The sequence below is a fragment of the Lontra canadensis genome, unplaced genomic scaffold, assembly GCF_010015895.1.
Source record: "Lontra canadensis isolate GAN:19392208 unplaced genomic scaffold, GSC_riverotter_1.0 scaffold55, whole genome shotgun sequence".
Lineage (NCBI taxonomy): Eukaryota > Metazoa > Chordata > Mammalia > Carnivora > Mustelidae > Lontra > Lontra canadensis.
The window spans coordinates 3380141-3389432 of NW_022631049.1; positions in this window are offsets into that span (position 1 = coordinate 3380141).

The window sequence follows — 9292 nt, forward strand, 5'->3', positions numbered from 1 at the left end:
TCTTGAAAATTCCTGCCTGTTCTTGGGGTGGCCTCCATTGATCTGGAAGCAGAGAAGGGAGGTCAGACTTCTCTCTGCAGCTGGGAAGCAGCCCTAATTATTTATTTATTTATTTTTTAAACTTTAAAGGAAGATACATGTGGAAGGCACCTGTGGGGTGGGAGCTCAAAGCATTTCCCTTTTTCTGTCCCTAGAGAACCAGCCCGGGAGGAAACGGGAGGTAAATTGTTCAGAATAACAAGCCCAGTGAGACTATCTAAATGGGCCCTAGCCCGTGCTGCTTATGAAAGGAAGTGGGGTAAAAAGTCTGGCAAACCCTGGATATTAAGACAGGTTTGACAGCAATCTTCTGGCGCCTAAGCGTGCCGAGAGGGCACGGGGCAGGCCTCCTGGGTACACTCCTCATAGTCCTAACGTGTCTCAAAACACTTAAGAAGAGCACCCAGGTAAAGTTATTGATGTTAATGGTGCAGAGGGATGACGGAAGGGAATCAGGCCCAGGAAGAGGGAGGAGTGAACAGTGGGTGTGAGCCCAGCTGTCATGCCTGTCAGGCCGAGCTTGGCCAGTGGCCTCAGGATGGCAGTAAAGATCAAGCCTGAGAAAGGCTGGCTCAGGCCAAGTCAGCCCAGCGCAGGGAGAGTTGCCAGAACCCAGGGAATGGGGCACCTGCCTGACTCCAACAGTGAGAACCTCCTTATACTTCATGCCCTAGGTGGCCCGCTTGCACTCTCTTGCCACACCCAGCAGGTGTCTCTGGGGCCCTATGCTGACCACACACTCCAGAGTTTCCCAGGTGTGCCCTGTCTTGCAAGAGCAAAAGGAAAGCCTGTCACAGAGAAGGGGTCCTGTGACGGATAGTGGCTCTCCAAGCCTAGAGCAGACCTGGCTCCCTTTCCCCAGGAGAGGGGGACGGGGCCTGCATTCAGCCACAGCCTTCTGCGGACTCAAGCCTGCTTTCCCAAACTGACCTTTTCCTGCCCTCAGCTGCCTGCCCGGCATGCTCACTGGTCTTCTCTTTGCGCCCCCCATCCCCGTGATGTGCTCCTGGACCCAGAAACTACCAGCACGTTCTCAAGTAGTGGGAAACCTGAGCAGCATAAATGCAGAGGCAGACTATCTGTCCCTTCCAACTCAAAGTGCCACTCTGACTTCTGTGTGCTGGGCACTGTGGGGTCTCAGACAGACAGACACTGCCGGGATGTGTAGGTGGCCTTTGGCATCTCCTGGGGGCTTGGCATGGTGAGAGAATCTGTGTGTAAGAAAGAGTGGTTTCAACTAAAACCTGAAGAAGCCTGAGCTGTAGGGCTCCAGAGGGTCCTTGTCAGGCTCTCCCAGTCCTCCACGCTGACATCTTCCCAGAAGATTCGAGGGTCTTCGGACTACAGAGAAGGCCAAGTGTCATTCTATAAGGTGGAGAATTTTGCCCCCATCACCACCTTCTCAGCCATGTTTACTGAGAACATCTTTCCTTGGTTCTGGTTGTCCTCAAAAGGCGCCGGTATCACTCTCTACTCCTAGAAAGAGCAAATTTGCTTCTGAGCAAATTCCCTCCCAGGAAACTCAGGGTGGGGGTCACAAGCATCCAGGAGCTGCTGTGTCCGGAGGACATGGGACTTCTGTTGCTTATGGGACAATCTGTGTGGCCGACAACATAGCAGAAATGAAACTAACAGGATACTCCTAACCAGGTACCTTCCCCTATTTTTGCGTGGTAGTCAGACTTTTTAATTTATTTATTTGACAGATAGAGATCACAAGTAGGCAGAGAGGCAGGCAGAGAGAGAGAGAGAGGAGGAAGCAGGTTCCCCGCTGAGCAGAGAGCCCAATGCGGGGCTCGATCCCAGAACCCTGGGATCACGACCTGAGCTGAAGGCAGAGGCTTTAACCCACTGAGCCACCCAAGTGCCCCAGTAGTCAGACTTTTCAGAGCTCATTCTTTTCTTCTATTTTCATCTTCACCAAACACCATTTAAAATTCTACTTTGACCTCTTAAATAAAACTTAACTGACCTGCTCTAAAAACTCTCTTCCAGGGACACCTGGGTGGCTCAGTTAGTTAAGCATTATCAATAATCATATTTAACATGTACATGTTATTTCCATAGCAAGAATGTGATGTGAGGACAGAAACCATGCCTCTGTATGGTCAACATAGTATCTTAAGTATATTCCAAGCAGACCTTGCAACATGAGTATGCCACCACCTAACATTTTTCTAAGAATTTCTTTCAAAATATGTGGAGCTGGTATGTTCAGTGTGGCTTTTTAAGGACAAAATTAGCTGCGCTCCCCACTCTGGTCTAGATGACACTTCCATTTTTATTGATAGCAATAAGACAGGCATCATAGAGCTTTGTGGCAAAGACTGACCAAAATCTACCCAGTGCAACGTCCACACTGTTCCCTGCCTGAAGATAGGCTTCTTCCATTGTCTGTGTGGTCCCAAAGTGAGGCAGCTTACTGGGATTGAGGCCAGAAGGGGCAGCCCATACCTGTAATGAAGGGAGGTGTTCTGCCTCCACTTACTACTTTCCTCAGAACAGAAATTGTCCTCTGACAGTGACATCTGTCACATCTCATACCAAACAGGGACCTGAGAAGATACGAGTCTCTGTTCTAAAATATAAAGATTGTGTGTGGGGCACCTGGGTGGCTCAGTCAGTGAAGCATCTGCCTTTGGCTCCAGTCATGATCTTGGAGTCCCCGGATGGAGCCCCGCATCGGGCTCCCTGTCCAGCAGGGAGTCTGCTTCTCCCTCTCCCTCTGCCTGCTGCTCCCCCTGCTTGTGTGCGTGCTCTGTCTCTGTCAAATAAATAAAATATTCTATATATATACATATATATGTACGTGTATAGTATATATGAGAAGCATGTGTGATTTCTAAACAAAGAGCTGTTTTAACAGGAAATTTGTGAGATGTTGTTTGGTTTTGTTGTTGTTGTGGCAACCATCAGCCTATCTCCCGGGACAGGTGTTGAGCTCTTGGAGTTCAGTGCTCAAGTACAATAGACAACACCATAACAACACACTCTGAAGACTGACCAGACTGACTGGATTCCATCCCAGCTCTGCCATTGACTGGCTATGATATTTAAGGTAAATCGCAACCTCCCTGTGCCCTAGCTCTGTGGAACCAATGTCAGTCTTGCCTCAGAGGGCTGTTGGAAGCTTGCGTGAGCTACCATTCATACAACACTAAGAACAGTTAGTCCTATAAAAGAGTGTAAAATTAATATATAATTACAAGTCTACTCATTTTATATGCCTCCTATAGGAAAGCTAAAGCCATTTCTTGGTAGTGTGAAGAGGTCTCGGGCCCCAGAGAGGATTTCCTAAGGGTGTCCCATAAAGGAAGCTCAAAGACTTGTAATGTCAGCATCATAGAGCTGAACAAAGTCTCAGAGCTAAAACAACACTTGATGTAGACCCTCATCTTAGAAAAAGCTACATAAAAATTACCCTCAAATAAGCCCAGTTAAAATTGAATGACCCTGAATCTACTATAAACAGTAATTATTTTACAGAAGGAATTTAAATTACTTATACTTAGAGATAGGTTTTACAGATATCCCTATATTGATTTGGACATGGACACAACTGGTTTTTTTAAAATAACTTATTGAGGTGAAATTCACACAATTGTTTTTTAATCTTTAAACCACCCAATTGAGAAAATTGCTGGAAAGAGTACTTCGAGCTTTCACTTGTTTGCAGAGTTACTCCCAGCCTATCCAACATGAGCCCTCCAGGTAAGATTTCACCACCTCACTGGGTAAATGAGAATGATTGTCCTCATACTATAAATATACTGATTCATACTATATGAGTTGTATGTTTACTATGTGGTTATTACTATGTTGTGAAACTGTAATGGGCAGATTTTTACAAGACCCTTCCTTGTGGATCAGGACTCATGTGAATGCATCATTGCAAAAAAATTTCTAGAGTGGAGCCAAAGACCTAAGTAGGAAGGGCTTAAAGATGCCCATCAGTATTCCCTGACAGCTCAGTTGTGAACTAAATGTGCCCTTATGCCAACTTGTGCTAGAAGAGAATGAGAAGCTTCTAGAGGTTCCAGAGGGTTGAGTTTTAATGGAGCTGGATTTTTTCCTTACATGGAAAAGATGTCTTACAGATGTCTTTGTTGGACCAGCTTCCCTGGACTAGGAAACAAGATGGCACCCAAAGATCACAAGGCTAAGTGCAGGCAGAGGAACTGGGAGGATAGAAAGCCAGACCAGATGCCTGCAGACTGAAGCTTGGGCCTTTAAGAGTTAGTATGAAATTATTTCAAGAGCAGAGAAACTTAGGGCTATGTACTGATCTTAGATATTTTCACAGAATTTTTTAGAATAAGGAATCAAACATAGGTGGCTTATTTTTGTGTTGTATTATCAGACAGTATTTTCTTTATATAGTCCCTTGTTTTTTTATAAAAATTTTCATTCATGTTAACTCTTCCAGCTCTGTTAAAGGAGTTTTGTTCCTGCTTTCCTGGAGTGACTAAGAATGTGTTTTACCCGTAGAGCCCTGAACAGTGGGGAATGAGGGGGAAAAAATGAGAGAAGTTAAAGGACAAAACTTGGGAAGACAAAACTTGGGAAGGAATCTACTTACCTTGTCACCTAAGCATCTCCCTCTAGCTACCCACCCGAGTGGGTGAACCAGGGGCCTACTCTTCAAGTCTCGGAAAACAGCCTTATCTCTGCCTCCTATGACCCTCTGCTATTCAAAATCCTCAAAATCCATCTCATAACCAAGACCTTTCCAGTTGTGCCCCAATTGTTCAGTTTCTTTCAATCCTCCCATACATCTTTCTTTCCTTTTCTTTATTTTTTTTAAGATTTTAAAATTATCTATTTATTTGAGAGAGGTCGGGGGGTAGAGAGAGAAAGAATCTGAAGCAGTCTCCATGCTGAGTGCAGAACCCAATGCAGGGCTCGGTCCCACGACCACAAGATCATAACTTGAGTGGAACAAACACTCAAATGCCTGAGCCACCCATACATCTTTCTTCCTTCCTATTTTCTCAAATATTTTTTTAAAGCTGCAGTTTGCCTCTAAATTTGTGTTTTCTCTATGTTGCTTTTTACAAATATTTTGTGCCACATAAATATTTTTTACACTGTCCTATTAGATTTGAAGTTCTTTGAAGGGGAAGAGCTTCTATTGGTCTTTGCATGTACAGAAATTGACAGAAAGGGGGTCTTGCTTCATATTCTTTTTTATGACTTTCTTCTCTTAGTTTATGCTGCTACATAGAGCTATTTCAATCTTCAGAGTAGCCATATAATATTCCAAGACACAGATGTTTCATAATATTATTGGTCTATCAATAGATATTTCAATTGCTCCAAATGGACTTTTAGGTTGTAAGAAAGCTGCCAAGGATGACTCCCTTGTTTCAAGCTTAACTTTCTGGATGGATGGTGGTAATGCCAATTAAGATAAAGAATACCAGAGAAGTAGCAGGTCTTGGGTAAATTGCTTCTTTTTTGCTGATTATTTTCTCTTTACAATATTATAACCATTAAAATCAGAAACCAACATCAATACATTACCATGATCTAATTCTCATATTCCATTCAAGCTTCACTAATTGTCTCAATATCATCCTTTATAGCAAAAGGATCAATCCAGGATCATCCCTAGCATTTAGTTACCATGTCTCTTCAACTTGCTTCAATCTGAAATTTTTCCCCAGTGTTCCTGATCTTCCACAAACTGGAGACTTTTAAATATTATAGGCTAGTTGTTTTATAGGAAGTTACTTTTATTGGATATGCCTGATGTGTCCTCATGATTAGATTTAGATTATGCATTTTTGTCAGGGGTATCACAAAACAGATGCTGTGTGCTCTTGCTTGCATTCTATCAAGAGGTACTTAATGCCCATTTGTCCCATTACTTGTGATGTTGATTTTGATCACTTGATTAGATGATATGTGCCAGACTTCTCCACTGTAAAGGTACCCTGCTTTCCTTCTTAATCATCAAATATTTGTTGAGAGGTATTTTGAAGTGATGTAAATTTCCATTCTCCACTCAACTTTCACCTACCATGCATCGCTTGATGATTCTTGACTGAATTATTTTTATTATTTTGGTTGCCAAAGTGATTCTCTAATTCCACCATTTTTTACATTTGTTAGTTGACATTCCATGGTAAAGAAGAGCTTTCTCCTCTCCCCATTTATTATTCATTTATTTATATCAGCAGAGACTTGTTGATTCCCATTTTATTGAATAGGTTATTGTCTATAATTATTATTACTTACCTCGATGTTCAAATTATCCCAGATTTAGCAAGTAGGAGCCCCATCAAACTGGCTTCTATGTTCCTTTGACATGTCTTCATTATTCTTCCAGCACTCCTTCATTTCTGACACAAAAATATATCCCAGACTCATCTTGTACTTTCCCTACCCTAGGCCTTGAACCAGTCATTTCTCTGAAGAACCTAGATTTCCTTTAGTGGAGAATGTTATTTAGAAGCCAGCATCTGGGTACTAGGTGTACTCATTGCTGGGTTGTTATTTCTCCCAGAACCTCTCAGAGGATAGAAGCTATAGAGATCTATTTTTCTATATCTGTTGAAATATGTGAAAACTGTAAGTTTACACAGTTACCCTCCTTGCTATTCCAACATCACAAGATTCGTTCATTCTAGTTACCTTCCTCTCTATATCACAACTTCTTTCTCTGATCAGGAGACACCTGTCTTTCATTATTTTCAATATGTTTCTTTATTTTATCAAGGCCCAATGTGTAACCAATCTTCTGTTACGATCATCACACCCCTGCACAGTTGCCCTCATTACCTCACCTACTCTGGGCCCACCCTCACCCCCTACACTGGCATAGAGGCCCTCCTCTCTCAACTCAGACCCTGACAATCCTGTTGGGCCATCACCACACCAATTGACTGATGCTGCCTCACCCCATTTGGGCTCCCTATATCTGACAGGTCCCTGAAACTCTCACTCCCCACTAATGCATACTTTGCTTGGCACAAGCTAATGGCTTTACACTAAATTATTCAGAAGTGCTGAAAAGAGAGAGCGAGGAAAAAAGTTTCCTTGATGATTTTTTAATTTAAAAATTAATTCAAATGTTATTAAAAATAAAGAAAGATTGAGGAAATTTTTTTAAAAATAAAGGATACTAAGGAGACATGACAACAAAATGCACTTTGGGATCCTGGAAAAGAATAAGGCCATTACTGGGAAAGTGGTAAAATTTGAATAATATATATAAATTCATTAATAATAACATATTAATTTCATTTCCTGGTTTTGATAATTATACTACCATTATGTAAAATGTTAACATTAGGGAAATCTGAGTGAAAGGTAAATAGGAACTCTCAGTACTATTTTTGCAATTTTTCTGTAAGTATACAATTATTTCAGAGCAGAAAAATTTTTTAAGCATTACATTCTCTTTAGGAAAAAATTCAAATAATGTAGAAATATTCAAACTAAAAAATGAGGAAGAAAATAAGGAAAATGTACCAAGTTTACACAAACTCTCTCAGGAAACAGAAGAAGGAAAAACACTTCTTCTTCATTATTCTGATATCAAAATCAGAAAAAGAAATTACAAGAAAACTGTGAGCCAATATCCTTATTAACCTAAACATGACAATTCTTAACAAAATATTAGCAAATCAAATTCAGAAATATATGTATATCAAATACATATCAAAATATACATAATATTTTGAAATCAAATATATATATATTTAAATAAATATATATATATATATATATATAAATATATGTATATATATAGAGAGAGCCATATATATAGTCAAGCAGAGTTTATCCCTGGAATGCAAAGTTGGTTCAACTTTCAAAAAAATCAATAGTGTAATTCACCATATCAACAAACTGAAAAAGAAAAAACATATGGTTATCTCAATTGATTTTTTTTTTTTTTTAAGCATTGGCCAAATCCAACATCTTTTCATAATAAAAACCCTCAGGTAACTAGGAATAGAAGCTTTCTGAAACTGATAGAGGACATCATACTTAATGGTGAAAAACTGAATATATTTCCTCTAAAATTGGGAACACAGCAAGATGTCTGTTCTCACTGAATCAGTGCTCTTTGACGGTGCAATAAAAAAATAAAGAAATAAATGGCATACATTTTAGAAAAAAATAAAAATATTATCATCTACATAGAAAATCCCAAAGAATTAGGGTGTTTGGGTGGCTCAGTCAGTTAAGTATCTGATTCTTGATTTCGACTCAGGTCATGATCACAGGGCTGTGAGATCTAGCCCCACATTAGGCTCCAAGCCGGATGTGGACCCTGTTTAAGAGTCTCTCTCTTCCTCTCCCTCAGGCCCTCCCCCTCCTTCTCTAAAAAAAGACCTAAAACAAAAAAAAAGGAAAGAAAATCCTGAAGAATCTACAAAACAATGAATAGAATAAATGAATTTAATAAAGTCAGAATATAAGGTCTGTATACAAAAATCATATTTCAAGATACTAACAGGAAACAGTTGGAAATTGCAATGTTAAAAACAACATTTACATTACATTATTCATGTTCATGAATAAAGAAGACTCAATATCATTAAAATATCAGTTCTTCCTAAATTAACTGAAAGATTCAAAGCAATCCCAATCAAAATCCTAGCTGGCTTGTTTTTTTTTTTAGAAATTAACAAACTGATTCCGAGATTTATATGGAAATGCAAAGAATGTAGTCAAAACTATTTTGAAGAAGAACAAAGTTGGAGGCCTCACATGATCACATTTCAAATCTCTTATAAGTCTTTATTAATCAAGACAGTATGGTTTGGGCATATGGATGGACATGTAAATCAATGAAACAGAATAGAGAGTTCAGCGTGACTCACACATAGAAGTCAATTGATTATGGACAAGGATGACAGAGTAGTAGTTCACTAGAGAAAAGATAATCTTTTCCACAAATGATGATGCTGTAACAATTGGACAGATATGTACAAAAATGAACTTTGACGCTTACCCTTACCATATATAAAAATTAACTCAGTAGGTAAATCTATAGAGGCCAAAAGTAGATCAGAGTGTGCCAAGACCTGAGGGGGTAGGAACATAAATATGAAATCACTACTAATTGGTAATGAGGTTTCTTTTTGGTTAGATGAAAATGTTTAAAATCAGATCAGATGACTGCAACCCTAAATATGCTAAAAACCATTGAATTGTACACTTTGAATGGATTAAATGTATATTTAAATAGGTATATGAATTATACCTATTTAAAAAGCTGTTAAAAATTAATTCAAAATGA